The sequence below is a fragment of the Balaenoptera ricei genome, chromosome 10 (genome assembly GCF_028023285.1).
Source record: "Balaenoptera ricei isolate mBalRic1 chromosome 10, mBalRic1.hap2, whole genome shotgun sequence".
In the NCBI taxonomy this organism is placed as follows: domain Eukaryota; kingdom Metazoa; phylum Chordata; class Mammalia; order Artiodactyla; family Balaenopteridae; genus Balaenoptera; species Balaenoptera ricei.
This window is the reverse complement of record NC_082648.1, coordinates 64,300,085-64,327,591: the sequence shown is the minus strand read 5'-3', so window position 1 is coordinate 64,327,591 and position 27,507 is coordinate 64,300,085. Positions and strand designations below refer to the sequence as shown.

The window sequence follows — 27,507 nt, the reverse complement described above, 5'->3', positions numbered from 1 at the left end:
GCTTTTCTTTGTTTGACTAAAACTTTGGTCCAGCCCCAGGCTGGGGAGGCGGGGGCCCCTGAGCCCTACCCGGGAGCTCTCCGGTGCAGCCTCCTCAGATGAGGCAGGGCCCTGCACGACCGGTCCCGAAGACCTCGCCTCAACAGGCTCGGGGCGGGCGGCGGTAGGTTCGCCTCCCGAGACCGCCCCAGGGTGTGCAGAGGCGGTTCGGCGGCGATCAGACTCTGCCGGAACCAGGTGTTGACAGTTGCTCCAGCCCGCCTGTCGCCGGCCAGGCAGAGGAGGGTTCTCCATAGCCGCCTCCGCGCGTCGTCACGTGACGGGAAGGGGGTGCGACAGAGCCCGCTAGTCGGGGGGCGGGGCCGGGGGCGGGGCCGGAGGCGGGGCCTCGAATGTGAAGGATCTCGGAGGCTCTGGATGCCCAAAGAGGTGGTGGCTCGGCCGATGACAGCATTAGGCCGCGACGCGTTCCCGGCCGGGCGGTGGTGGTAGCGGCAGCCCGAGCGGCTGCAGCGTTAGCTTTCGCCGGGGCGGTAGCCGCCGCCGGTAGCCCGCAGACGGAGGGTAAGTGGGGGCCCGCCCTGGCTGGTAGACCGCAGGGCCGGAGTTCCCGCCCTCCTAGCGGGCCGAACGGGCAGTGCCTCCGTGGCGGCCAGGCAGCGCTCTTGGTCTGGGCTCGCGCCCCAGCTGCCGCCGGCGACAGCGGCCGAGAGAAGTTGGGGTCCGATTGGACGCGTGCAGGGCCCCAGAGGAACCGGCCGCCTGCGCCCCGCCTCTCCGGGGGCTCCACACCGGTGAGTGTCGAGCCGGTCCCTGAGTTGGGGGGCGGCGGGTTCGCACCCCTACGGGCGACTGCACACCCTGACTTCCACGTTCTGAGCTGGGGCGGGCGGGCACTCCGGGCCCCCGCGCCGGGGAGTTTTTCTTTGGCTCCTTTGTCCCCTTTTGGAGTGGGAAATTCCAAAGGCTGGCGGGGATGGAGTGTTTTGGGGCCCACGGTAAGTGCGTTTGCAACCTTCCAAAGCCGTGACAGGGGCAGGGGCCGGTACGAGCTTTCTGTTGGCCCTGTCTGCCTCCTCCCGAAGTTTGGGCGGACAGCGGGGTCTCGCCGGAAGCCCCGGCGGCCTGGAGAGCTGGCGCTTTGTCCCTTGGTGCAGTTAAGGCGAGGCTCCCGTTTTCCTGTGACAGCCCCAGAGGAGGCTGTGCCGCGCATCGCAGACCTCACCCGCCCTTGCAGAGCCGAGGGCCATGGTGGTGTTCCTCTAAACCTCAGTTCCTGTGGCCTTCTTGTAGCGTAGGAGGAAGGCGAAGCCTTTGCTGTACTTTTAAATGTAATGTTTGTTTCTGAGCCCCTTCTCAAGAATGGAATCAGGTTCCAAGGAGCGTCACAAAGAGCGTGCATTTGGTTCCTTGAGCCATCCTCTCAAGACCGGCCGAGGCGAAGCAACAGTATATGCAGATTTTCCACTCACAAAAGTCATTTAACACCCTTCTTTATGAGAGACGTGCGGTTGGGGAACATACTTAATTTCATTTTATCTAAATGCTGCCTGAAATAATAGGTAACTTGGGCTCCTACTTGAACAGATGGGGAAATTTACCCAACTGATGGTATACGCATATTTACTTTAGATAATTTAGTGAAGTTTTTGCCTTTCTGATGCTGGAAGACGTAAATGACTTCTAAGTAGTATTAGAATGCACTGTGTATGGTAGGGTTATTCGTTTTTAATTAACTTCCCCTGAAAGTTAGCCTCAAATTAGTGCTACTTTAGGTCTTTTCAAATAATCATTTAAAAAGTTTTGTTTGTTTGTTTTTTGTCCCTCCCTTAGGATTCCAAGGATTGTGGAGGAACATGGGTGGAATGCTTGTTAGGTTTCCTCCTTCCATCCCATCAAGTGTCATCTAAACTTGATCATGCTGAGAGACTAGGATCAATTTCTGTGCTTGCTAGATAGAACCTGTTTTGCAGTGAGATTATTAAGATCATGCTAGTTTTATGAAACAGGTTGGGGAAGGAAGAGTAAAGGCATGCATTTTGTCCTCTGTTAAAAGTACAGAGAATTTCAAATATTTGTTACCGCTTTTTTAATAGTAACTATGTATAGAATGACTACAATATGCCTGTTCAAAGTAATGGGAAAGGGAATAGATGAAACATAAGAACTACCTTTTAGGTTTTTAATTATGGAGCTTAAGTTGTTGTGGTCAAATTCCATGTGAACCATTTGAGCTACAATACATTGTACACAGGTGCTTAGAAGTGCCTGTTTAATTAAAAATGGTCATGGTTTATTTCTCTTTCATTGAATCATAATATTTGCTGTAGCTGTGATCTATGAAAAGGTGCTGCTACATTTTTTTTCAGTTAGAATATTATTACATTTTAGAGGCAATCAAATATGTTTCTTACAAAACATTTATGGCACCTATAAATTTGGCAATATCTAGTTTTTAGGTTTCTTTTGAATTGAAAAGCTTTAAAATATACTTTGGAGTAAGTACACATACTGTTTGTAATGAAATTATGTTTTAGTTTTGATTTAAGAAAAAAGTGGTAAAATTAACAATTTGCGTTATAAAAAGATCTTTCTTTTTAAAGGACTAATTGCATAATTTAACTAGTGAGAGCCCTTAGTACATTTAAACGTGGTTTATAAATAATCCTTCAAGAGCATGTTACTTGAATTGAAGCATGAATGACAAAATAAAGAATTGATGCTTAGATGTAGTTTTCTAACATTATTTTGGAAAATCCTTATCCTAATAATACTTGAAGTTTTATATTTTAATATCTATGTTATCCAAAGCTGAACACATTTATAGCTATGATTTTGAAGCATTGGGGGATTTAAAAGTAGAAGACATAGGTGCTATCTTATTCTTATGAATATGACCTACAAATAATACATAAATACAACTTGAATTAAAAAGTCTGTGCATACTTCATTAATAAAGGTGCCTACGTGCAAGGAGATTGAAGTATAGTTTCCTTGTGGTTGGGATACAGGAAGAGATGTCTGGACTAATGTGTGAAGATTTCAAGTCAATATTTTCTTTCAGGAAATCCCTGAAAGATTTTAGATCTTCCTTCCACCTTGGTCCCCACCCTCTCATATATCTTCTCAAAGGCATGAAGTTGAAGGTCTCATCTGGAACACATGATAGAAGGGATTTTTCCTCCCTGAAAAATGTTACCAAGTTTGCAAGGAGAGAGCTTTCTTCAGAGACCTTGTAGGAAAGGAGCTCTTGTCCGGAAACATCAAATTCTTCTACCCTATGTTATTCTTACTTTTATTAAAATTGGAAACAACGTAAGCTCTCCATGATAGCAAGGACCATTGACTTTCCAAATGCTTAATAGTTATCGAATGAAAAAATGTAGTTCCAGATGTAAGACTGAAGAACAAAGAGGAGTATGGGATAATGTAGTTCAAATTAGATACAAGCAGTGAGGTGACAAAGAAATGATGTTGGCTTGGCAGAGGGAAGCAGGTCATTTAATCTGGGGAACTTTCTTGGAGGAGGTGATTCTTCATTTAAGTCTGGCTGAGAGCTGTATATCTGATGATAAGCAGGTGTTCTAAGAGGGATAGACAGCATGAACCAAAGCATTTTAATTGGACTGGGTAGTTATGTCAGATTAAACACAGTGAGTCTTTTTTGGTAACATTATGTAGAATTTTTCTTTTTCCCTCATAACTGTTACCTCTCCCAGATAAAAAGATTGGCACACTTTGTAAGAGCTAAAATTTGGAGTACTTGAGTTTTGGAAGTTGACAATGGTACGGTGAAAGCAAGAGCCTTGATCTGGGGGTTAGAAAATTTGAATTGGATTTCTGATTGCATTTTATACAAGCAGGTATCCTTAGGCAAATCACTGGGCCTTAGTTTTCTCATTTGTAAAGGGAGGATAATAATCCTTATCCCACAAGGTTGTTGGGGGAATGAGATTACATAATGTATATGAAAGTGCATATTTCAATATTAACACATAGGAGAAATCAACAAACATCAAATTATTTAAAAACATTTCTTTGTCTTTAGATCTTTAAAAAATATTTTGGTGTATTTATCACGAACTCTAATATCTACTTGACCTTTGCATTGATCTATGGTATTAACCTTTAAATTTATCAGTATCAAAATTCTAGATGCTTAGTTTTCTTTCAATCAGGCATAATGCTTTGTGATATAAATGAGGCTTAATTGTGTTACTTCTTAATGTTACAAACCGCAAGGAATGCTAGATACCTCGAATTTATAAAGCTTTAAGGGATATGTGTCACTGAAAAATCTGAGCCTTTAGGCTTTGTTCTCTACAGAATTTGCTTTTGAAGAAATTGCCCTTGCCTATCATGCAATCTGTGTATTCATTGTTGTGAAAACACAGAGCATTTTCCTGCTATTAAGGAAAAAAGTTACCAAAAATATCCTTTATATGTTTTTAGTGGTCTGAGTGACTGTAAACCATGAGGAATCTCTATCCGCTGTGCTTACGTTAGAATTCAATATTTTGTGAGCAGGCTAATAGACTTCTGCATCAACCTATCTAAGCTTTTTGCTCCAGTAGCTGTTTGTTCTTTTATGAATCTCAAAATTTCATTATGCTTTGTGAACTCCTAGCAGTGTTTAAATCCATGGAGCAGGCTGTCCTTTGTGTAATATTTGGAAGGGAATTGTACTATAAAAAGGCTAAAAAAGAGTCTTGAATCTTCAAACGATAAGCTAGTTACCCGCCGCCTTCCATATTCACAAAGGCCTGAAAAAAAAGAGGAAATGTTTTTTGAGCTTCAAGACTCTTTTCAGATAAAAAGGAGAAACTGTTTGATTCAGGGTTGCTTAAAAACATGATAGATTCAGAGGGAGATTGATAGCTCCTGAAGGTGTTTTAGTAGGAGTGTTTGGTCATAATAATAATAATAGCTTATATGTGTTGACTGCTAACTATGTTTCAGGTACTTGACATATGTACTTGACAGTGACCCCCCCCAAATCAGACTATTTTCTTGTCCTTTTTTAAACGTCAAGCACTGAGAGATTAAGTAGTAGGCCGCAGAGCCAGGATTTGAGCTAAACCTGAGTCACGGGGAGGCTAAGCAGCAGGTGGTGGAGCTTACCAAAAGGATTTGAATTTGAGCTTTAACCTGACCTTTGACATCAGAACCTGTCCTTTTAACCGTCACATTATAATGCCTTGTAGAGTTTATTTGCAGTTGCCCCTTGTGACAGGTCTTGACCTTTATGATATTTCTCAGTCTATTTTGACTTTATGATTTGATGAAAATACAGTTTGTAATAAGATGGCCTCAGTTTTTTTCCTTTCGTGTGTTTTGACTGACATCCTATGTTTTACTTGGAGTAAAGCAAATAATTCTTTATTGTTCATTCAGTTGCCATTTTCTCACTAGGAAATTCCAGACTAAACTGGAACTATAAGGACATATAGTACAATAGATACAGTATTTTAAGGTGACTTGTTACAATTTTTAAAATTCATCCTTTTTTTTTTAAAGAGTAAAACTGATGCACAGGATTGGTATGGATGATTTTTATGAGTGATATTTGAGGGACACAAATCTGTATAATTAAAATCTATCCTTTTGAAATGTCCACCATTAAAGTAACTTGTTTTTTTGGCTGCCGGATGCCACTATTAGCAGGAGTAGTTTATCAGATTACATAGCTTCTTACAAAGAAGGCTCAGGCCCCTGTGAAAATTACGAAGTCTGTTTAAGTACTTTTTTTTTTCCAAAATTAAAAAAATTTTTAATTTAATGAATTTAATTTGGCTGCATTGGGTCTTAGTTGCGGCGCACGGGCTTCTCTCTAGTTGTGGCAGGCAGTCTCCAGAGTGCACCGGCTCAGTAGTTGCAGCACAGCGGCTTAGTTGCCCCGAGACATGTGGGATTTTAGTTCCCCGAGTAGGGATCGAACCTGGGTCCCTTGCATTGAAAGGCAGATTCTTAACCACTGGACCACCAGGGAAGTCCTGTGTAAGTACTTTTTGATGGGGTTAGAGCATGGTAGATTTGGGGAGACAGCAGTTCAGTCTAAGTAACACTATTATTGGGTAAGAATAATGAGGTGGGATTCCTTGGACATGAGGGCACAGGTACATTGTTCAAGTAGAGAGTAGGGTGAGGGACTTCTGAAGACAAGTTTTGCTTACTGTATAATTTTACCTGTTGTTTTGACTATAGTAACATTTAAGATCAGCAATCCAGAGGTAAAGAAAAACAGTGCTGTGTGTCATAGTGGGGAGTTTGTAATAGTTCCCTAGGCTCTTTTGCCAGATGTGGATGCTGTATAAATACTCACTGATGATCAGGGAAGGACTCTCTTACTACCTATTATTTTAGAAATCTAGGGAGGCAGACTAGCACAGGCTCTGGAGCCAGACTGCTGACGTTCAGAACCTGCACAGCCACTAAAGTAGCTCATTGCCCTGTACTGGCCCTATGCTGACATGAGATGGCTTCAGGGGAAGAATATGGTGTATTTAGGCAAAACGAGGCCCAGAGATGCACCCTGTGATTTTCCTGTTCTTATGTGGTATGAAAGAGATCTGGAAGTTCTCACATAATCCTAGTGAAGGAAATAGAAGTTAACAGAGTGAGAGCTAGCAAGCCTGTCATGAGGGTACTGTTGTGAGGGGAAGAACCAGGTTATAGACGTTGTGGAGAGGGCGGCTGTGGCAGATTCAGCTCAATGCCCACCAGAATTTGTTCTCTCTCTTGCCTTAGTTCAGTTAACACTGGGAGGTGTCTGCCCAGACAGGAACACATTTCTCAGTCATTCTCTCCTCTATCCCCATCCTCCTTCCCTGCATCTAGGTGGGACCATAAGACGGGTTTTCACCAGGGGAATGTGAATGGAAGTGATGCACTGTCCCTTCTGAACTGAGGTGGGAGAAAAACAGCTGTGTTTCTCCACCTTCTCTTTTCCAATCCAAGGGCCAGATGGAGAGGCTGGGCCTCTTCAGGTGTGATAATAAGATTGGGAAGATCTCAAGTCCCTCAGATTACCATGTGGAAGAAAGCTGTGCACCAAACAGGAGCACTCATGACAGACTGTATAATTTTAAGGAGACATTTTAGTTGTGTGAAGTTACTGATGTTTATTTGTTAAGCAGCTAGTATGGCCTTAACCCAAGCATGGGCTGCTTAGAAGAGGTAGTTGAGGCCCTAAGAATATCCGTGCCAACAGGAGCTGAGGGGCCAGGTTAGGAGGTCAATGGACGCTGCTGCAGCATCAGTATATGCCATTACGGCTCTATCAAACCTCAGAGGCCCGTGAGGACCCAGAGGGCAGTCCATGGGTCCACATTCAGACCACCCGTAACATTCCCTGTGCCCGTGAAAGCTTTCCTCTACATCCAGATACCATGATAAGAATAAGGAACAGAGAAACTATAAACGTTTTTCTGTAAAAGTCTGAAGAGTTCCCGTAAAGCAGGGTTTCTCTAACTTGGCTTTATTGCCATTTTGGCCTGGATAACTCTTGTTGAGGTGAGGGCTGTCCTGTGTATTGTAGACTGTAGAGCAGCTTCCCTGTCCTCTACCCGTTAGATGCCAGTAGCACCTCCACTAAAGTACAACCAAGTATGTCTCTAGACATTGCCAAATGTCCCTTGGGGGACAAATCACCCCCAGCAGAGAACCTCTGCCTTAAAAACGGAGTTAACCTGAAAGAAATTATTTTAAACTGAAAGAAGCTTACCTTTAATTAATGGACTTTTTCTCGCCTTAGGAGGTGGGTGCAGTTCATGGGGGAGGTTGGTTTATGAATATGCAACAAAGGAAGCTGTGTTGTTTTTATAAAACGTACTAGTTTCTATTGAATGTCGATCTACACTTTCGCTAATTTATCAGTTTAGACATTGTCTGGATTTTCCACTTTTTCTTTCTTCTTTCCTTTTCTTTCTAGACTGGTGGCTCTACTTCTTATTGCCTAGATAAACACATTTCCCCCATCCCCCCCAATCCCAGCTGTCACATCCATATGTCCATCACTAAATGACAAAAACCAAGATATGGTTTTGATACTATGACTGTGTAAATATCGTTTAATCCTAGGCCCGGTAGTATGCTCAGATTATGATTTCTTTTCTACAGATCCTATTAAGCAGCCCTTGGGCCACTTGAAGAAAAATACCTTGATACCATCAAGGTCCAGTGTATTTTATTTTATTTTATCAGTTGCTCAAAATCTAGCCATTGAATTAAAAACAATGGACATGACTTCCTATTTTCTTGGTGTTTCTAATTGCCCCCTTTTCTGGTATTGTATGCTTTTATCATAGTCTCCACCAACTCTTCATCATACTACCTGTTGTATTGTGTCCCCTATTTATCTGGCGTAATTGTAATTCTGCTTCAGTTTGGACTAGTTGCCTTTTAGGTCTCTTTCTGGAACTTCCTTTCACTGTCCTCTTGAATTGGGTCCATTCTATTATAGATCTTCCTTTTTCACTAAATTTACTTGATCTTTTTTTTGGAGTACAACTTCCAAAAAAAGTGTGTTTGAGAGGCAAGTTTTCTGAATTATTCTATGTATAAAAATATCTTCATTCTGTTCTCATATTTGGCTGATAGTTTGGGTACAATATTGTAGGTTGCAAATAATTTTCCTTTGGAACTCTGAAAGCATTGCTTGGTTGTCTTCCAGTGCCAGGGATGCTGATTTGAAATCATGTGTCATCTAATTTACTACCCTTTTATGGTGATTTGTTCTTTATTCTGTCTGAAAACTTTTAGTATCGTCTCTGTTTTATCTTTCTGCTGCAAACTCATAATGAGCTGTACGTGTTGTTTTGTTTTGTTTTTGTTATATTTGTTTTAGGCACTCAGTTGCCCTTATTATTTGAGTCAGATTCTTCAGCTCTAAGAAATTCTCTCCTGTCTTTGATATTTTCTTCCCTTCATTTTCTTGTTTGCTTGTTTGTTCTTCAGTAGGCAGATGTTTTCTCTCTTGGACTGATCCTCATCTCATTTTTACTTTCATATTTTGTGATTCTCTTTGCTCTGTGTTCAGGGGATTTTTTTCCCTAGTTTTTTGGCTGATTTGTTGAGGGGAGGGTAATCCGTGAATTTTCTTGTTCTCTTTTTCTGCCATTCTTTTCTTGTTTTATGTTGTAGTACTCTCTTTAGTCTCAGAATATGCAAAGTAGATTTTTAGAAGACATTTCGTGTTTCCTCAATTATTTCCTTTTCCCGTCTGGCCAGCTTTTATGTTTGTTTTTGTAATCTTTTTTTTTTTTTTTCTTTTTTTCCATACTTAGTTTTCCTTATATGCCTGGATTGGTTGTCTCTTCATGTTTCAGAAAGAAGGACCGGCTTCCTGGTCTGGATGTTCCCCTCCCACCCTGTTCCTTGGACTGTTTTCCCTATTAGGTGTGTTTTTTTGAGTAGGAATTCTGGGCACAGCACTTTAGGGCAGAACAGTATAGGGTGGGGCCTATATATTGACAAGCATTTTAGGTTAAGAGGGAGGGGAGCCAGCTTCCCGGCTGTGGGCCCTCCAAATGCCAGATTAGAAGGGTTTATTACTCTGTGCCAGCATCCCCTAGACAGTTATTCACTTTCTTTAGAGAAAAGCTGACTGTGCTTTTGCCAGCGAGTAAATGTCAGTTGTTTAGGTGCTGCTTGGAGATGGGGGATGGGAAATGTAGTCCCTTATGCAGTCAGTCAGGTAATATATAATTCTCCTATTTTTAGCCCCACTATTTATTCCCACCCTTTGCTGAACCGCTTACTTTGCAATCATGCTTCCCTGGGGGTTCTGTCAGATGTATTGATTCCCAACCTTTTGCATCACTCTTTTTTTTTTTTTTTTTTTTAAACATCTTTATTGAAGTATAATTGCCTTACAATGGTGTGTTAGCTTCTGCTTTATAACAAAGTTAATCAGTTATACATATACAATATGTTCCCATATCTCTTCCCTCTTGCATCTCCCTCCCTCCCACCCTCCCCATCCCACCCCTCTAGGTGGTCACAAAGCACCGAGCTGATCTCCCTGTGCTATGCGGCTGCTTCCCACTAGCTATCTATTTTACATTTGGTAGTGTATATATGTCCATGACACTCTCTCACCCTGTCACATCTCACCCCACCCCCTCCCCATATCCTCAAGTCCATTCTCTAGTAGGTCTGTGTCTTTATTCCTGTCTTGCCACTAGGTTCTTCATGGCCTTTTTTTTTTTTTTTTTCCTTAGATTCCGTATATATGTGTTAGCATACTGTATTTGTTTTTCTCTTTCTGACTTACTTCACTCTGTATGACAGACTCTAACTCCATCCACCTCATTACAAATACCTCCATTTCATTTCTTTTTATGGCTGAGTAATATTCCATTGTGTATATGTGCCACATCTTCTTTATCCATTCATCTGTCGATGGACATTTAGGTTGCTTCCATGTCCTGGCTATTGTAAATAGAGCTGCAATGAACATTTTGGTACATGACTCTTTTTGAACTATGGTTTTCTCAGGGTATATGCCCAGTAGTGGGATTGCTGGATCGTATGGTAGTTCTATTTGTAGTTTTTTAAGGAACCTCCATACTGTTCTCCATAGTGGCTGTATCAATTTACATTCCCACCAACAGTGCAAGAGAGTTCCCTTTCCTCCACACCCTCTCCAGCATTTATTGTTTCTAGATTTTTTGATGATGGCCATTCTGACCGGTGTGAGATGATATCTCATTGTAGTTTTGATTTGCATTTCTCTAATGATTAATGATGTTGAGCATTCTTTCATGTGTCTGTAGGCCATCTGTATATCTTCTTTGGAGAAATGTCTATTTAGGTTTTCTGCCCATTTTTGGATTGGGTTGTTCGTTTTTTTGTTATTGAGCTGCATGAGCTGCTTGTAAATCTTGGAGATTAATCCTTTGTCAGTTGCTTCATTTGCAAATATTTTCTCCCATTCTGATGGTTGTCTTTTGGTCTTGTTTATGGTTTCCTTTGCTGTGCAAAAGCTTTTAAGTTTCATTAGGTCCCATTTGTTTATTTGTGTTCTTATTTCCATTTCTCTGGGAGCTGGGTCAAAAAGAATCTTGCTGTGATGTATGTCATAGAGTGTTCTGCCTATGTTTTCCTCTAAGAGTTTGATAGTGTCTGGTCTTACACTTAGGTCTTTAATCCATTTTGAGTTTATTTTTGTGCATGGTGTCAGGGAGTGTTCTAATTTCATACTTTTACATGTATCTGTCCAATTTTCCCAGCACCACTTATTGAAGAGGCTGTCTTTTCTCCACTGTATATGCTTGCCTCCTTTATCAAAGATAAGGTGACCATATGTGTGTGGGTTTATCTCTGGGCTTTCTATCCTGTTCCATTGATCTATATTTCTGTTTTTGTGCCAGTACCAAACTGTCTTGATTACTGTAGCTTTTGCATCACTCTTAAAGGGTATGATGAGGCTGTGGCTCCCTCTGCTTGTGATATCAATCAATTTCACATCTACTTTCATCTTTCAGAAATTTATGGACTTCCCTCTCTACTCTGTCTGTCCCCACTTTTTGTGTTTGTCTTATTTTTAATTTAATTTTTTATTTTATTATAGTTAAAATTTTTTATTTATTATATAAAGGTTACTTTCCATTTACAGTTATTACAAAATATTGGCTGTATTCCCCGTGTTGTACAGTACATCCTAGAGCCTATCTTACACCCAATAGTTTGTACCTCCCATTCCCCCACCCCTATGTTACCCCATCCCCACTTTTAATTTCTTTGCTCTTATGGTTTTATTTTTTTTCTGTATGAATTGTTTTTGTTTCAATGGGAGATCTGAAGTAACTGGAGGGAAAATTTATATTCAGTCCATCATCTTTTATTGGAGATCTTTTCTATTTTTTTTTGTTAATGCAATGATCATAAAAATTGTGATCATGATACTGTGTTGAAATACAGTGATACTTCTTCTATTGATACTATTGATTTGAATAGGTATTTTGTATCTTTATGCCAGTTGGTCCTAAAATTTGTATGCTTTTTGAATTCTTGTTTGCTTCTTAGTTTTTCTGTTTCCTCTTCTGTTGTCATCTGCCCTAACTTGTACATGTCATTATGATCCTCTTGCCATTTCTAGTTTGTTCCTTGGAAGCTGAATGAGACCATTTAGAATTGTGCATAAAATAGTGACTTTTCTCCAGAGAATGGCATGTCAGCTGTAAGCCCATGACTCTTGTGACATTTTGATTATTCATTACTTATTTTCTGTTTCTCAACTGTGTCCAGGCAGGTGAGGTGTTATTCTTTTTCATTTACTCCTCTGCCTTAATTGTGATATCTGCTTTGGTTCCTTAGTTATTGATCTTTTTCTCTATAACTTTTCTGTTTCTTCTACCTAATTATCTTTGGTACTTTAAATGTTGAGCTTAGATTGCCTCGCTGGTTCATGAAGGCCGTAATTTTCATCTCCTCCTTTCATTTTATACTCAAAAAAATTTCCCAGCACTGTTCTAAATTTTTTATACCTTATTCTCTTTTTTATCTCCCAGTCTACTTTCCTGAATCTTTAGGAAAATTGATTGATTATAATTTATCCTGGGCAAATAAATTTAAATTTGTCTGTTTACTTCCCTCTCTTCCATGATATTGCTGCATTTCTCTGTTAATCTTGTTCAGGCCTTCTCTCATGAGACTTTGTAGTTTTTTCTTCTACAGCTATGGTTTTGACTGCTGGAAAGTGTGTCTTTTTTGATTGGAGTTATAATTCTTTTGCAATCAGAAGTTTATGTAATCCAGATTTTTTAAATGCTGACTACTTTGAAGGAAGTTGAGATCCTGTCAGAAGGGCTGTGATTTGGAAGGCTTAAACCCCTAGAATTGGCCTGATTATGTAAGATACTGTGGAACCTACATAGTACATGCTTATTTGAAATTTAAAGTAGCTTAGAAAAGAAATTGGCTCTTGTGTAGTTTCTTTATTTGCCCACTGTAGGGGAAGTCAAAGTTGTAAATATTCCCTAATGTTGATGTCTATTTACTGATTCTTTTGTGAACTTTCTTTTATTCTGTGGAACTCTTGGTTTTACAATCCAGAGGTTTGATTAGATCATGGTTATATGTCTTTTGCTTTACCTTTTTCATGTATTCTAAGCATTTTTCCTTTTAGATACCTGTCATAATTACTATCCTTTTTGTCTGCCTCATTACGGTATGCTTTATTGCTTCTTTTAGGTTTATAGTTTTGGTACTTTTTCTCACTGTTCCTGAAATTTTAAAATAGAACCTTCAGCATTATATGGATAGTACTGTGACTGTTTTTCAAAGGTTTGATTACTTGGGAAATTATGGTTTTTATGTCTTTATTTTCCCAGGAATTTATGATTAGGGTGTAGGAATTTAAAAAAATAATACTCTGTCATTACTGAGGAAAAATTCCTCTGTGAAAACAGAGACTCATTTAAGAGGTTGATTGCTTGACATATTTAGTGTTTTAACTAGCAAGGTCTTATTTGGTTATTTTGGGGCTTCTTCTTAATTTACAGTAGTAGTAATTAGCCTCTTCAAACTTATAAGTTGAAATTAACCGGTGATACATTTTGTGGCTATGAGACAAATAATGATTTTAATTAAATTCAGCAAATATATGCTTTTTTTTGGATTCTCCAAGAATTTTTTCATTGTCACCATATTGATCAGTTTTCTTTTAGGAACAGTCTTTGAATATGAGTTACTTCCATAGTTTCTCATTTTTGGTAGTCATTTTTAATTGAAGTATTAAAAATTGTGTTGGTTCTCATAGATCCTTTTTGAATTGGCATGTGGAAGTGTAATTATGTGTCTTGGTTACTTACATGATAAATTAAAGATGATCAGTACTTTGGTTGTGGTAATTTATACCTTGGATTCAAAACCCAGAAGCATCTAGGCCAGAGTTAGGCACTCAGACACTCATTTTTCTTTCATGCCCAAAATAAAAAGCCATCCTTAGCTGTATCAAAATATGAAGAAATTGCTTTTGGGATTGAATAAGAAAATCGGTAATAAAATTCCTTGAGATTATCTTGAATTAACTTTAGATCTTGCATTTTAAGCTTTGATCCTTAATAAAGAACCATCACCTTAAGTATGGGTATGAATTTACTTGTAGGAAACTGGGGTAAGTCTCTTGGTTGATTATAACCAGTTACCATAATTAATGAGAAACACATTCACTTTTTTCTAGTATCTTGATTTAAAACTAGGTTAATATTTTCCTTAGAAAAGAACCTTTTAAGAAAACAGTGAAAATTTACGCAGAATGAGGTAGTTTTAGCTGTAATTTAAAATATCTAAGTTTAAAAACAAAGACTTAAAATCCAAGGGAGACATTTAATATATAGGACTAAATTATTAATACTTGATTGCCAGGGAAATATTTCCAAATACTGTCCTTAAGAGGCCTTGATTTATTACTGTCTCAGAAACCCTCTTTGAGACCCTATGTCACAGGCTTGTGCAACCTAGCATTACAAACACCAACTGATTTAGTAAACAGATGCACTGGGAAAACAAGAAGCTTGCCAGAAGTATTGTCTTTCCTGCTAAATAACTTTGTGACCTTGGCAAACCACTTAGTCTCTGTGGGTCTTAGTAAAATGGAGAGTTGGAACAGATAGCCTGTTAGGTTCTTTTGAGGATTCCTTGACAATGCTAGGGGGTAGAATTACAATCAGATGATATATTATGTAATACAGTCCTTATACTAGCTCTGCAATAGATGGTATTATTCCCATTTTACAGATAGAATTATTGATGTTGTACAGACTCCATGTTCAAGTAACATGATCAGTCATGTAGGTACTAAGGGGCCAAGCAAGAAGTTGAACCTTGGCCTATGTCATTCTGTAGCCGTGTTCTTTTTGGTATACAGCACTACCTTTCCAAGCCATGTTGTTAGAGTAGACCACCAGATTTTAGTGTTAGAATTTGTTCCGTTTCTTAATCTGTACTTCATAGTAAATGTGCTTTTGCATTATGTCATTTGTTATTCAGGAGAACCAGAAGTCAGGGATCAGGCCTGTCTGTGAGTTGTGCCCAAAGTAGAAATGTGTGACCAGCTTTTAAATAAGCATATTAAAACTTATATGTCTAAGAGATGATTGATGTGTTCAAAGTTATCTTGAATTTATTTCAGTAATGTCACTGTTTTTCAGAAACACTTTTGAAACTATTCTTTCGGCATTTCTTTAGTGCCTTCAGCCTCATTCTTTTACCTATATTCTGTGGTGGCGAATAACATCTCTTGAGAATGGATTTGATATTTGGAAAAAGTGGGAAGTGATTCTGAACAGGGTCTCATACATAAAATTAGGGATCAAAATGAGAAATGTCATTTTTCGTTAAAAATAATCAGTGACCAAAAGGATGAAACCTATTATCCTTGTGTCATTTATATGGTAGCTAAGAAAGTGATTAGAAGAGAGGAGTTCGAGAATTGTTTTGTATGATGGCAAGTTGAAATGGTCTCTAAAAATGACTACTCTGAATGGAGATAACCTTTATTTGGATGTAAATTCTTCTATATTAGTTGAAGTTACATCTTAAGATAGTTACACTTGTTCTCTGTTTGCGACTTAGGCCAGTGCTATGCTGATTTAGCATGTGCTTCAGAGAAAGAGTTGGTGAATGAATTATACATGGCAGATATTCTTTCCATTTAAAGGAGATCAGAATCTATATAACAAAAAAAACAGAGAATCTATATAACGTTTGTTTGCATAATAATTTAATCCTCAGTTATATTCATACTTATTATATAATTTGTGGTTATCCATATTTAGGTTTAATTCCAGGCAGCTACCCCATCCCATTTCCTAGCATGAACTAAAACCACTTCTGTTGCTAAGCCTGAGTGTACTCTCTGATGTAGGTTTACACGTAAAATAACTTTTTTGCAAAAATTATACTAGGCTGCATTATAAACGTATTTATATTACTGAATGGTTTTGTATATCAGTGCTGTACTCTACTGGTACAGATACTAAGCAATAATATACCTATATATCTTGTTGCAGAAGAACTTGTGATAGGAAGATTTCATTTTATCTTTTGAAGGCATTATTTTTCTTAATTTAAACTCCCAGATGGTAGAGTTTAATGAAGCTTCCTCATTTGTGAGTATTAAAGGATACTAAAAAATGCCTCTAGTCCCTTTTTAATAATACTTTTCCTTTTGAGGTTTCAAAATAATTTAATGTTACAAGACCTTTAATTCAACAGATATTTGAGGGTAAGTCACTATGCAGGGGCGGAAAATTTAGTGGGAACTAGATAGACATGCGACTTCTTTGAGTTTGTGTGTGTGGGAAGGGTGGGGAACGGACAGTAAACTACTAATTGCACAATTCACTGTGTAATCACCATTGTGGACAGTGCTAAGAGGAGGAAATAGAGGGTGATAGAAGATTTTGCTGACCTAGTGGGTGGGGAGGGGAGCCAAGGAAGGTGACTTAAGCTGAGGGGAAAAAGAAGAATATTTCTGTCAGAACATCTTGTTTAAATACCCTGGAACAGCAAGGAACTTGGCTTTTGCTACGAATTGATTGAAAGAGTCCCCTGTGACTGGAGTGTTTAAAAAAAAAAAAAGTGATAGCAACGTGGCACAGTAGGCAAGGGCCAGGTCATGCGAGGCTTGAATAGACCCTGTTAAGGATTTTGATTTTTGTCTTAAGGCGCCTTGGAAACCATTAGAATATTTTAAACAAAGAGTCATGAAATGATCAAGTTTAGAATGATCACTCTGGGTGCTGTGTAAGAATGGTTTGGAGGGAACCAGGGTAGATGCTGGGAGACTCATTAGGTCGTGTTGAAATTAAGGTACCTATGGCTTATCCAAGGGAGAGTCCTGAAGGCCTGTGGGTCTCAAAGTGTGTCACCTGGGAACTTATTAGAAATGCAGATTCTTGGATTCTACTGAGACCTATTAAATCAGAAGCTTTGGGGGTGGAGCTTAGAAATCTCTTTTTGAACAAGCCGTCCAGGTGATTCTGATGCTTCCTAAAGTTTTTGAACCTCTGCTGCAGGTCATTAGATACGTGGTTTTGGTGTAGGAGAAAGTTCTAGGTTGGTGATATGAATAGGGAATAACTGCAAGAAGATGGTAGTTGCAAATGAGAGGAGGAGAAGAGGCTCTAATAGAATGAAACCTTGAGACACTTTACTGTCCAAGTCCTGTACAGAGTGAGACGAGCTAGTGAAAGAATCAGAAAAGGATTGGTTAGAGGAACTAGAAAATCAGGAGCGTCTTTGCATAATGGCATTGGCGAAGGAAGCATTAAACTTGGCAATGAAGGGTCTTTGTGTGAATAACTGTAGTGGGAATACAGAGGTAGGCACCAGATTTCAACGGGTTGAGAAGGAAGTGGAGAGAGGAGTGAAGAAAATACAATTTACTCATTTAAGACATCCCTTACTCTTTGGACAGATATTTAAAATTCCAAAATATGGGAGAAGTAAACTAAATAACCTTGATGGGCAGCTAACCAGCATAAGATTCTATTGAGAACTGTATGATAAACTCTCATTGTTTGGACCTATTGATTTTGAAACTCATAATCTACATAGAGGACTGAGCTCAAGTTTATCATTGTCTTTACCGTTTTGCAAGGAATGCTGTAGTATAATAATAAACTTATGGGAGGGATGTTTAGCCTACCAAGAATGCTGGGTCTTTTTTTAACATGATTGAAACCACTTTAGCAGTATGCATTTATATGAAAGTACTTTTAAAATTATACATACTCTTATTCATTACAAAAGTATTAATTCATTTTCTATTACTATTATGTATCTGAAGGAAAACTTCTTAATTAAAAATTTTTTTTAAATTGAAGTATAGTTGATTTACAATGTTGTGTTAGTTTCAGGTGTATAAAGGAAAATTCTTTAAATGCATTTTATAATTCAAATTCCAACTTTTAATTTCTTTAATTACCTCAACTTGTTAGAATTATTTTAACGTGTTAATGTTATGCTGTTCTTAAGGAAGACCACATTTAATGTGAAGCCAAATTAAGATAATTTCAAGGTCAACCCCCATTACAAAGTAATGTCTTTCAAGTTGTGTGTGTGCGCGCGCGTGCACGCACACGGTGTGCATACACACAAGGGGGGGGGGACAAGCCATTTTGAGATGCATTTTCTCAGTGAAAAATTTTTGTTTAAATTTTTTAAAATGCAAAAACATGATTATTCCATCAACATATGCTGTCTGTAAAATTGAACAGTACAGAAACTCATAAAGTTAGTTTCTGTTGCCACTAGACCCCACTTTATGTCCCAGAGAGTCCACATATTACCGATTTGGTATTATTCTTCCAGACGTTCTTCCCTTTCTCCCTCCCACCGCCCACCCTCTCTCCCTCCCTCCGCCCACCCTCTCTCCCTTTCTCTCTCTCTCTCTCTGTATATATATATATATATATATGTACGTGTATGTATAATTTTTTGAAAAATAGAACTGGGATTATAATGTAATGCTGTTTTGCAGTTTTTTCGCCAATCAATACATATTACATCTAAAAGGCTGAATCCTAGTAATTCCTCCCATTGAATTTATATTTTGTTTTTTGAACATTGAACTGAGACTTAAAGAGACTTGGGTTCTGGTCTCTTTTTGCTCTATGATCTTGGGCAAGTCACTTAATCCCTCTGTGTTTAGTTTCTTCATCTGTAAAATTTAGAGACAGTGAGTTATTGATTTGAAGATTTCTAATAGCTCTAAAGTTTATTTAGGAATGCTAGGATTTCAAAGGGCAGACATTTCCTGGAATTTTATATAGAAAGTGATTATCTTAACCCACCTGTGAATACTTAAAGGGTTAAGTTCTTGCCAAATTAAAAACACAATAGTGGGGGGAAGAAGCATGTTAGAAACAAGATTCAAAAAGATGATTTCCTGTCATTTACTCCTGTCCTTAGTAGGCATACCTGCTGCTTTTAGGATAAGCACTGACCCCTAAAAAAAAAAGAGCTTTCTTAGAGAGCTGATTAAATTTTTGACTGCAAATTCACACCACTTTTTTTGCGGGGTGTGGGATATGGGTGGGTCTGTTGGGTCTGTGTTTGGTTTTACCCATCGATTGTTCATGGGAGATAAGACAACTGGGACTGCTCAGCATTCTTTAAGGAATTGTGTCATCTTCTCACATAAGTGGCTTAGAAAAGCCGGGGCACTAGGGATAGGAGCCATTGGTATGAGGCCAGGAGCTGTGCTTTCTGTTCTTTAGCTTTCTACTTTGCAATTATTTGCTAAGTAAAATTTTCACAAAAAACTTGAGAAGGCAAAGCAGTCTTAGTTTGAAGAATCTCTGAGTGAAGGTGTTTGGCTTTTGAATTAGCATTGCTCTGTTCCTATTATTAATATTATGTTTATTAAAAGATGGTTTTTATTTTCCTGCTTTCAATGTCTCTGGTTGCTGATTTTATTTCCTTTTCGTTATCTTTTTTTAATTGTTTTCATCTTTTTTTATCCATAGTGTTCTTTGTCCATTAAACTTTTAGGGCCTCTTTTCTTATTCCTAATCTTTAGCTTGTATTTTTCTAATATTTTCTTGTCACCTTTATAGATTTTGAATTTCTCTGCCCTTTTCATTTGATTTTTGTGCTTAAACTCTTTTTAAAAATTTAGCTATATTTTTCCAAATAGGATTTTATTAAGGTAGAGACACAAATAAGTATAAAGGAGAATAATTGAGAAAACTAATGACTCCAACAGTGGCTTGCCCAGGGAGAGCTTTAGTTTATTTTTATTGATACATGTGTTCTTTTTTCTATATACCTGGCTGCTGGGTGGTATGGTTCTAATGTGGATAGCCCCAAATATACTTCACACTCTGAGCAAGAGATTCAGGATAACTTTTTTCCCCTCTACTTATCCAATAGTAGCTCTTAGGGCTTCTCATAAGAGACTTTCTTATTCCTTTAAATTTTGAACCACTTCCTCGTAGCTTTAATCTGAGTAATGCAGATTCACCATGAGCAAATTTCCCACCTCTAAATAAAATAAGTTTATTTACAGTGATAAAGCCTTTGAACTATACTTAAAAGGACTGCTCTCATGTTTCCTGTCATCCCTTTAATTATGTTGAAGGTGTTTGATTTTAAAAGTTTCACATGAAATTGAACTATTTGTAGTGAGGTGGATGGACCTAGACTCTGTCAAACAAAGTGAAGTAAGTCAGAAAGAGAAAAACAAATACTGTATGCTAACACATATATATGGAATCTAAAAAAGAAATGGTTCTGAAGAACCTAGGGGCAGGACAGGAATAAAGATGCAGATGTAGAGAATGGACTTGAGGACACGGGGAGGGGAAGGGTAAGCTGGGACGAAGTGAGAGAGTAGCAATGACATATATACACTACCAAATGTAAAATAGATAGCTAGTGGGAAGCAGCCACATAGCACAGGGAGATCAGCTCGGTGCTTTGTGATCACCTAGAGGGGTGGGATAGGGAGGATGGGAGGGAGATGCAAGAGGGAGGGGATATGGGGATATATGTATACGCATAGCTGATTCACTTTGTTATACAGCAGAAACTAACACAACACTGTAAAGCAATTATACTCTAATAAAGATGTTAAAAAAAAGAAAAATAAAGTTTCACAATCCTCATTTTAAAAACAATAAACAATCTTTAACAGTGTCAGCCTCCCAGAATCTGCTTTTCAATAATAAACACAAACAAAAAAAAACTAAAAATAGAACAACCATATGGCCCAGCAATCCCACTACTGGGCATATACCCAAAAAATAAATAAATAAACACAAACAAACAAAAAGCAGTGGTGGATTTTAACTAATATTTTATTGCTAATTTTATTATTAAAAACTTTGTTTTCTAATTTATATTTCTTAAAATAGAAACTTTCTTTTTTAGTGTACATATAGGAAATGCTTTGAAACATATTTTATAGTATAAAATACTATTATCATGAAAAGTAACTTTTAAAGAAAAAAGCATTTGTGATTCTGAATGATATAACATACCAATAATTTTTTTGTGTCTTCATAGATACTTCAGCTATTACTTTGATGTATAACCTATGGGCTCAAGAAAGCAAAGGTAGATAAGGTCATTCTTTATTCTCTATATGTTCTACTCTGGGCCAAGGCCTCTAATTGGATATTGCTCTGTTGTAAGTGGAGCAGATAAAACCTTGTTTGCTAGCTGACTGTCACTATATAACATCCTTTCTCAGTAGGAGGCTTCGGTTGGTTCAATCCTGTAGCTTTGTTGTCCTCACCATAGCTACATTGCTGCTACTTTGTTTAAAGGTCAGCACTGTTGCCCTTTAATATTACCTTTCTCATTGTGCACCTCATTCTCGTTCAGCATTTCTGAACGTTTCTCTCATTCTGGCAACTAAATTAACTCAAATTATTACTATTTTGGCTGTGTCTTTCCAGATACAAGGCACTGAAAAAAACACTTTAATGTATATGAAATATTGAAAGGAATTATTCTGTCACATATGTAAAATCTTAATAAATATTTTAGTTTAAATGCCATAAGAATGCAAACCCTACATTCTTCTGTTAAACACTTTAAAATGTATACATGTAAAAATACTTCAAAATTATAAATACCCAAGAATCTTAATCTTGGTCACCTTAGGCCTCTTAAAATATAATTATAGCATTCTGATACCTTTTAAGTAGTATGCCGTGAAATAATTCTTGTAGTTGATAGTTCTTTGGGGAGATTTTTTTGTATTGTTTTCCAAAATAACAGTCACTTACAGAATTCAGAGTCTGGAAAATGTGAAGGCTTTCATTATTTCAGGAGCACAATGACAGCGACACAGCAAGTCCATATGTTGCTTAGCTATAATTACATTTTAATAATTACTTTTTCTTTGGAGGAAGAACTATGGCTAACCTCCAAGAGAATGAAGCTGATGATTGTAAGTATTCATATTTTCTCAACTGAAAGAACTTTGTCTGTTTTATCCTATTTTAAATAGTTGAATATATTTATTTTGTATCATAGCATCAAGTGGATGAAGTTTCTATTCTGGGTCCTACTGTAAAATTTAAATGAATATTTGCATCAGATGGGAAGATTACCCTGGTTTTTTTGTTACTCCCGTATATGGACTTGCTGCCACAGGCATGCTAATTTTGCCATCTCCTACACGCAACTTCTCCTTTCCGCCTCCATTCTTTTGCACATTACCATTCCCTCCACCTGCATCCTTTCATCCACTTCCTTTTCTGCTTTGAAAACTGGCATCTAAAATTATTTCGTCTAGAGACTCTTTACTCCATGTAACTATCACTTATTTTCTTGGTTTCACCTTAACACTTAACATGGGTAGATATAGATTCAACTATTCTGAACTGTGTTTCTGTGATGTACCAGGTATATAGTGTTATCTATCTCATTTAATTTTCATAGCTATCCTGTGAGTTATTCCCATTTTACAGGTAAAATTAAATATTTCCCTGTTATATTCCTACTTTTAGCTATGCCATAATTTGAACTGTTTTTGTGATTTTTAAAAATATAGCTTTTTACAATGTCATTCTGCCTTTCTTTCTTCCTGTAGTCTTTCCTTTCCTGCTCTCTACAATTTAACTCACCAACAGCACTTAAATTTTTTTTTAATTCAGGTATAATTTACATAGAATAAAATACACCCATTTAAAGAATATAGTCTGCATTTTGACAAATGTATACACCCATGTAACATCCACATTTTCATCAGTCCCCCAAATCCCTTCTGCCCTCTCCCACTGATGTCTCTTATTCCCCACTCTCCCCCAGGCAATAACTGATCTGGGTTCTGTCCACTATAGATTTTTTGTTTGTTCTAGAATTTCACATAAATGGAATCATAGAATATATACTCTTGTCTGACTTCTTTTGCTCAGCATGTCTTTAAAATTGTTTCTTTTTATTGCTAGATAGTGTTCAGTTGTATAGAATGGAATATACCACAATTTTGTTTAACCATTCACCTGTTGATAGACAATTTGACCTGTTTCTAGATTTTGGCTATTAAAAATAAGGCTGCTATGAAAAATCCATGTATAGGTCTTTGAGTGGACATATTTCCATTTTTCCTCTGTAAATGTCTAGGAGTGGCTGTACCATTTTGCATTCCCACCAACAATATATGAGCGTTCCAGTTTCCCTCCATCCTCATAAACACTTATATTGTCAGTTTAAAATTTTTTAGCCATTCTAGTTATTGTGTCGTAGTGTCTCATAGTATTTCATTTGTATTTCACTGGTGACTAGTGGTATTGAACACCTTTTCAAAGGTTTATTGGTCATTTTATCTTTTTTTGGTAAATTAAAATTTTTTGTGTATTTAAATATTGGTGTTTTCTTCTTCTTACTGACTTTTAAGACTTTTTTATATAGTCAGGATCTTAGTTCTTTGTCAGTTATATGTATTGTGCATATTTTTTCCCAGTCTGTGCCTTGCCTTTTCATTTTCTTAACTGTTTTTGGAGAGGGGAAGCTTTTAATTTTTATGAAGATCAGCATATCAATTTTTTCTTTCATGGTTTGTGCTTTAGGTCTCCTAAGAAATTTTTGCCTACCCCAAAGTTGTGAAGATTTTCTCTTGTGTTTTATTCTAGAAGTTTTATAGTGTTGGTTTCTATATTTAAGTCTGTGTTTCATTTTGAGTTAATTTTTGTGTTTAATATAAGAGCCAAGGTTTTTCCCTTTTACTTAATATCTAGTTTTTATTGAAAATATTTTTTATTTTTCCATTGGATTTTCTCAGCACCTTTGTTGAAAAGTAATTGAACATGTACATGTGATCCATTTCTGGACTTCTTATTCTGTTCCATTGATATATATGTGGTATTCCAATATCATACTCTTTTACTTTATTTTTATAATTTTTAGAGGTAATATAAATCCCCCAACCCAACATCATTTTGAAAATAAAAAAAAATCTTTGCCTAATTTTTTTTTTTTTTTTTTTTGGCTGCATTGAGTCTTTGTTGCTGCGCGTGGTCTTTCTCTAGTTGTGGCGAGCCGGGGCTACTCTTCGTTGGGGGGCGCGGGCTTCTTATTGCGGTGGCTTCTCTTGTTGCAGAGCATGGGCTCCAGGTTCACGGGCTTCAGTAGTTGTGGTTCACAGGCTCTAGAGCGTAGGCTCAGTAGTTGTGGTGCGTGGGCTTAGTTGCTCCTTGGCATGTGGGATCTTCCCAGACCAGGGCTCAAACCCATGTCCCCCGCACTGGCAGGCGGATTCTTTTTAATCTTCACTTTTATTATTTATTTATTTTTAACATCTTTATTGGAGTATAATTGCTCTACAATGGTGTGTTAGTTTCTGCTTTATAACAAAGTGAATCAGCTATACATATACATATATCCCCATATCTCCTCCCTCTTGTGTCTCCCTCCCATCCTCCCTATCCCACCCCTCTAGGTGATCACAAAGCACCAAGCTGATCTCCCTGTGCTATGCTGCTGCTTCCCACTAGCTATCTATTTTACATTTGGTAGTGTATATATGTCCATGCCACTTTCTCACTTCATCCCAGCTTACCCTTCCCCCTCCTCGTGTCCTCAAGTCCATTCTCTACGTCTCTGTCTTTATTCCTGTCCTGCCCCTAGGTTCTTCAGAACCTTTTTTTCTTTTTTTCAGATTCCATATATATGTGTTAGCATCCAGTATTTGTTTTTCTCTTTCTGACTTACTTCACTCTGTATGACAGACTAGGTCCATCCACCTCACTACAAATAACTCAATTTCGTTTCTTTTTATGGCTGAGTAATATTCCATTGTATATTATGTGCCACATCTTCTTTATCCACTCATCTGTCGATGGACACTTAGGTCGCTTCCATGTCCTGGCTATTGTAAGTAGAGCGGCAGGCGGATTCTTAACCACTGTGCCACCAGGGAAGTCCATCCTTGCATAATTTACTCCCTTGCCCTCACTGCTTGTGTTTGTGTATGTGTTGTTGATTTTTGTTTTTCATTTGTTTTTGTTAGTTTCTGCTTTCAAAGATATTGCCATCAGCAGGGGCTATGTGCTTGGTATTTTCCAGGGCAGATACTGTTTGTATTACGGAAGATGTTAACTACTTTCAGCTGGCTGGAAGTAATGAGCAGTTGGGGTTCTTCCTTTGTCTCACTATCATTGACAGCAAGCAATTCTACATTCCATGCGTACATCTGTATGATTTTTGAGAAGGTCAGCAAATTGGGGCTGCAGTAGCAGAAGTGTGTATCAGAAGCCAAGTGTTTAAATAGCAAATCTGACACTTGACAGGGAATGAAATTGTAACACTTTTTAATTACTTTAAGATCATATATTTCTTTTCCTTCTTCTCCTGTCTCTTTTTAACAGAAACGTCCCAGCCTTGCCTAAAGCAGTCTTTTGCATGAATATTTGAAGAACTCTGATGACAGTTGCCAGAACTATAGCGTGTGCTTAATGGAAACATGTTGAATTGAAGAAAATTGTTAGATACAGATTGCATTTAATTTAGTTTCTGACTACATGTAAAAAATGCTGGGTGAGTGAACATTGTTCTTGGTTTCAGAACAGTGCGCAGATGCTTTCATTTTTCTTTTCTTAAACCACCTTGCCTCACTTAGGAGTAAAAATAATAGGAGAAAAGGTAAATGTAACACATATTCAATTATGTACTGATTTTTATTTGTCAAATCAATAATACATGTTACATGTGTATATTTGGTTCTTCCAATTATATTGTGTACTTCACCAGACAGAGATTTTGTCTTCTGTTTATTTTGTATCCATTTTCTTCCATTCTCACATAGTGGAAATGTTGATGGATCTCATTTATGATTATTTTATTTTATTTTATTTGGCCATGCCACACGATTTGTGGAATCTTAGTTCCCCGACCAGTGATAGAACCCGGCCCTCTGCAGTGAAAGCGCCGAATCCTAACCACTGGACCACCAGGGAATTCCTTGGATTATGCATTTTAATTAACTTCTAGTGAATAATAAGTCCTAGGCTACAGTAGAAGTATGTGTGTATTTTTTCTTCCTACTGAAATCACATTTCTCCTCTGAAAGATGTTTCTTAGCTTTGCAGTTGACACAACTTAGAATTTTAGAAACCAGGTAGGTGATGAGGTAGAGGTATGTTAATAGCTTTCCCTTTTTAAGTTGTTGTTATAGGTTGATTGCAGTCCAGGGCCTTAGAAAGGTTTGTCATCACTTTGTTTGTTTGTTTCATAAAGACTGCAGTAGATTACAAGATCAGTCAGACAAATGGAAATGTCAGTCAGCTGCTTGAATAGATATTTTTAGATATGTTTCTCCTCTTAGTACTAATCATGCAGTTGACCACAAATCTTTCATTTGATAGTGGGTGAGAAAATTTGAAGCGGGAGCTCCAGAGGAAGCACCTTGGGTAGTAAGATGCAAACTAAAATTGAGGTAGAGATCACATTTCTGATTAAACACAATCTTTTCTCCTTATGATTCTGATAAAAGCCTGATCTTGCATGATGTTTTTATGATGGATCTTATTTAATGAAGTTAAAGCACCTAGCCAGAAACAGATAGGTGAATATTACACTATTGTATTGCATATATGGTGTTTTATGTTCTAGGTCTGACATTGATTTCACTTCTGTAAATACATTTTAAAATACTTTGAAGTTAACTTTCATTTTGTTTTATTATTCAAAGGTCGCTTATTTTGGTTACAAGTGGCTGAAGTAGTATCTATGTCCATTTAGGGTTCTTTGGCTAACAAATAAATCACTAGAATGATAAGCTTGTACTCTTGAAGTAAAAGCTGAAAAACTGAGTTTTAGAAAGCACAGACACTTGAGCAGCTCCAGAGATCTAGAGAGCAGGAAGCAATGGATAATCTTTATGGAGCTTCCATTAAGATAGTTCTTCTTTGCTTTTCCATGAGGGATGTTTTCCTCAAAGGAAGATCAAGGTGCATTATCACAGGAAGGGGAAGTAGATATGGAAAGGTTAAAAAAAACCAAAACAATATTATTACAGTTTCTAGGTTGATATAATATTTCTTTAATCTTATCATACAGTATTAACTGTTTCTTGGCTGAACTTGGGTTTGGGACCTTTCAGTGTTTATAGGTTTGCTATGATCATAAAACAGCACTTATTAAGACTGGTCTGCTTTGTACTTCAGTTGCTTTTCCTCTGTCTTTAGTTCATACCCTTATTTGTATAAGTGATTTAAATTATCGAGTCAATTACTTAAAAAATATTTTTTTCCTTTATTCATTTAATGAATTCTTTTTTTTTCAGTGTTCGCTATGTACAGGTACTATCATGATGCCAAGGTTTCAAAAATAAATAAGAGCTAACATGCTCCCCTCCACCCCCAAGCTTTATCGAGATATAATTGACATATATTGTATAAGTTTAAGGTGTACAGTGTGATGATTTGATACATGTATATATTATGAAATATTTACCACAGAAAGGTTAGTTAATAAACATCCCTTACCTCACATAATTACCATTTTTTCGTTATTGTTATGGTAAGAACGTTAAAGCTCTACTAT

At 37.6% G+C, this 27,507-nt stretch overlaps 1 protein-coding gene across 1 annotated transcript in view; it reads left to right on the top strand.

Annotated features, from left to right (window-relative positions):
• Positions 1–405: 405 nt before the first annotated feature.
• Positions 406–27,507, top strand: part of OSBPL8 (oxysterol binding protein like 8) — a 198,125-nt gene continuing 171,023 nt past the window's right edge. The window contains exon 1 of the mRNA XM_059936549.1: positions 406–794. The gene's annotated coding sequence lies outside the window, so the exon portion shown is untranslated. The remainder of the gene's footprint in view (positions 795–27,507) is intronic.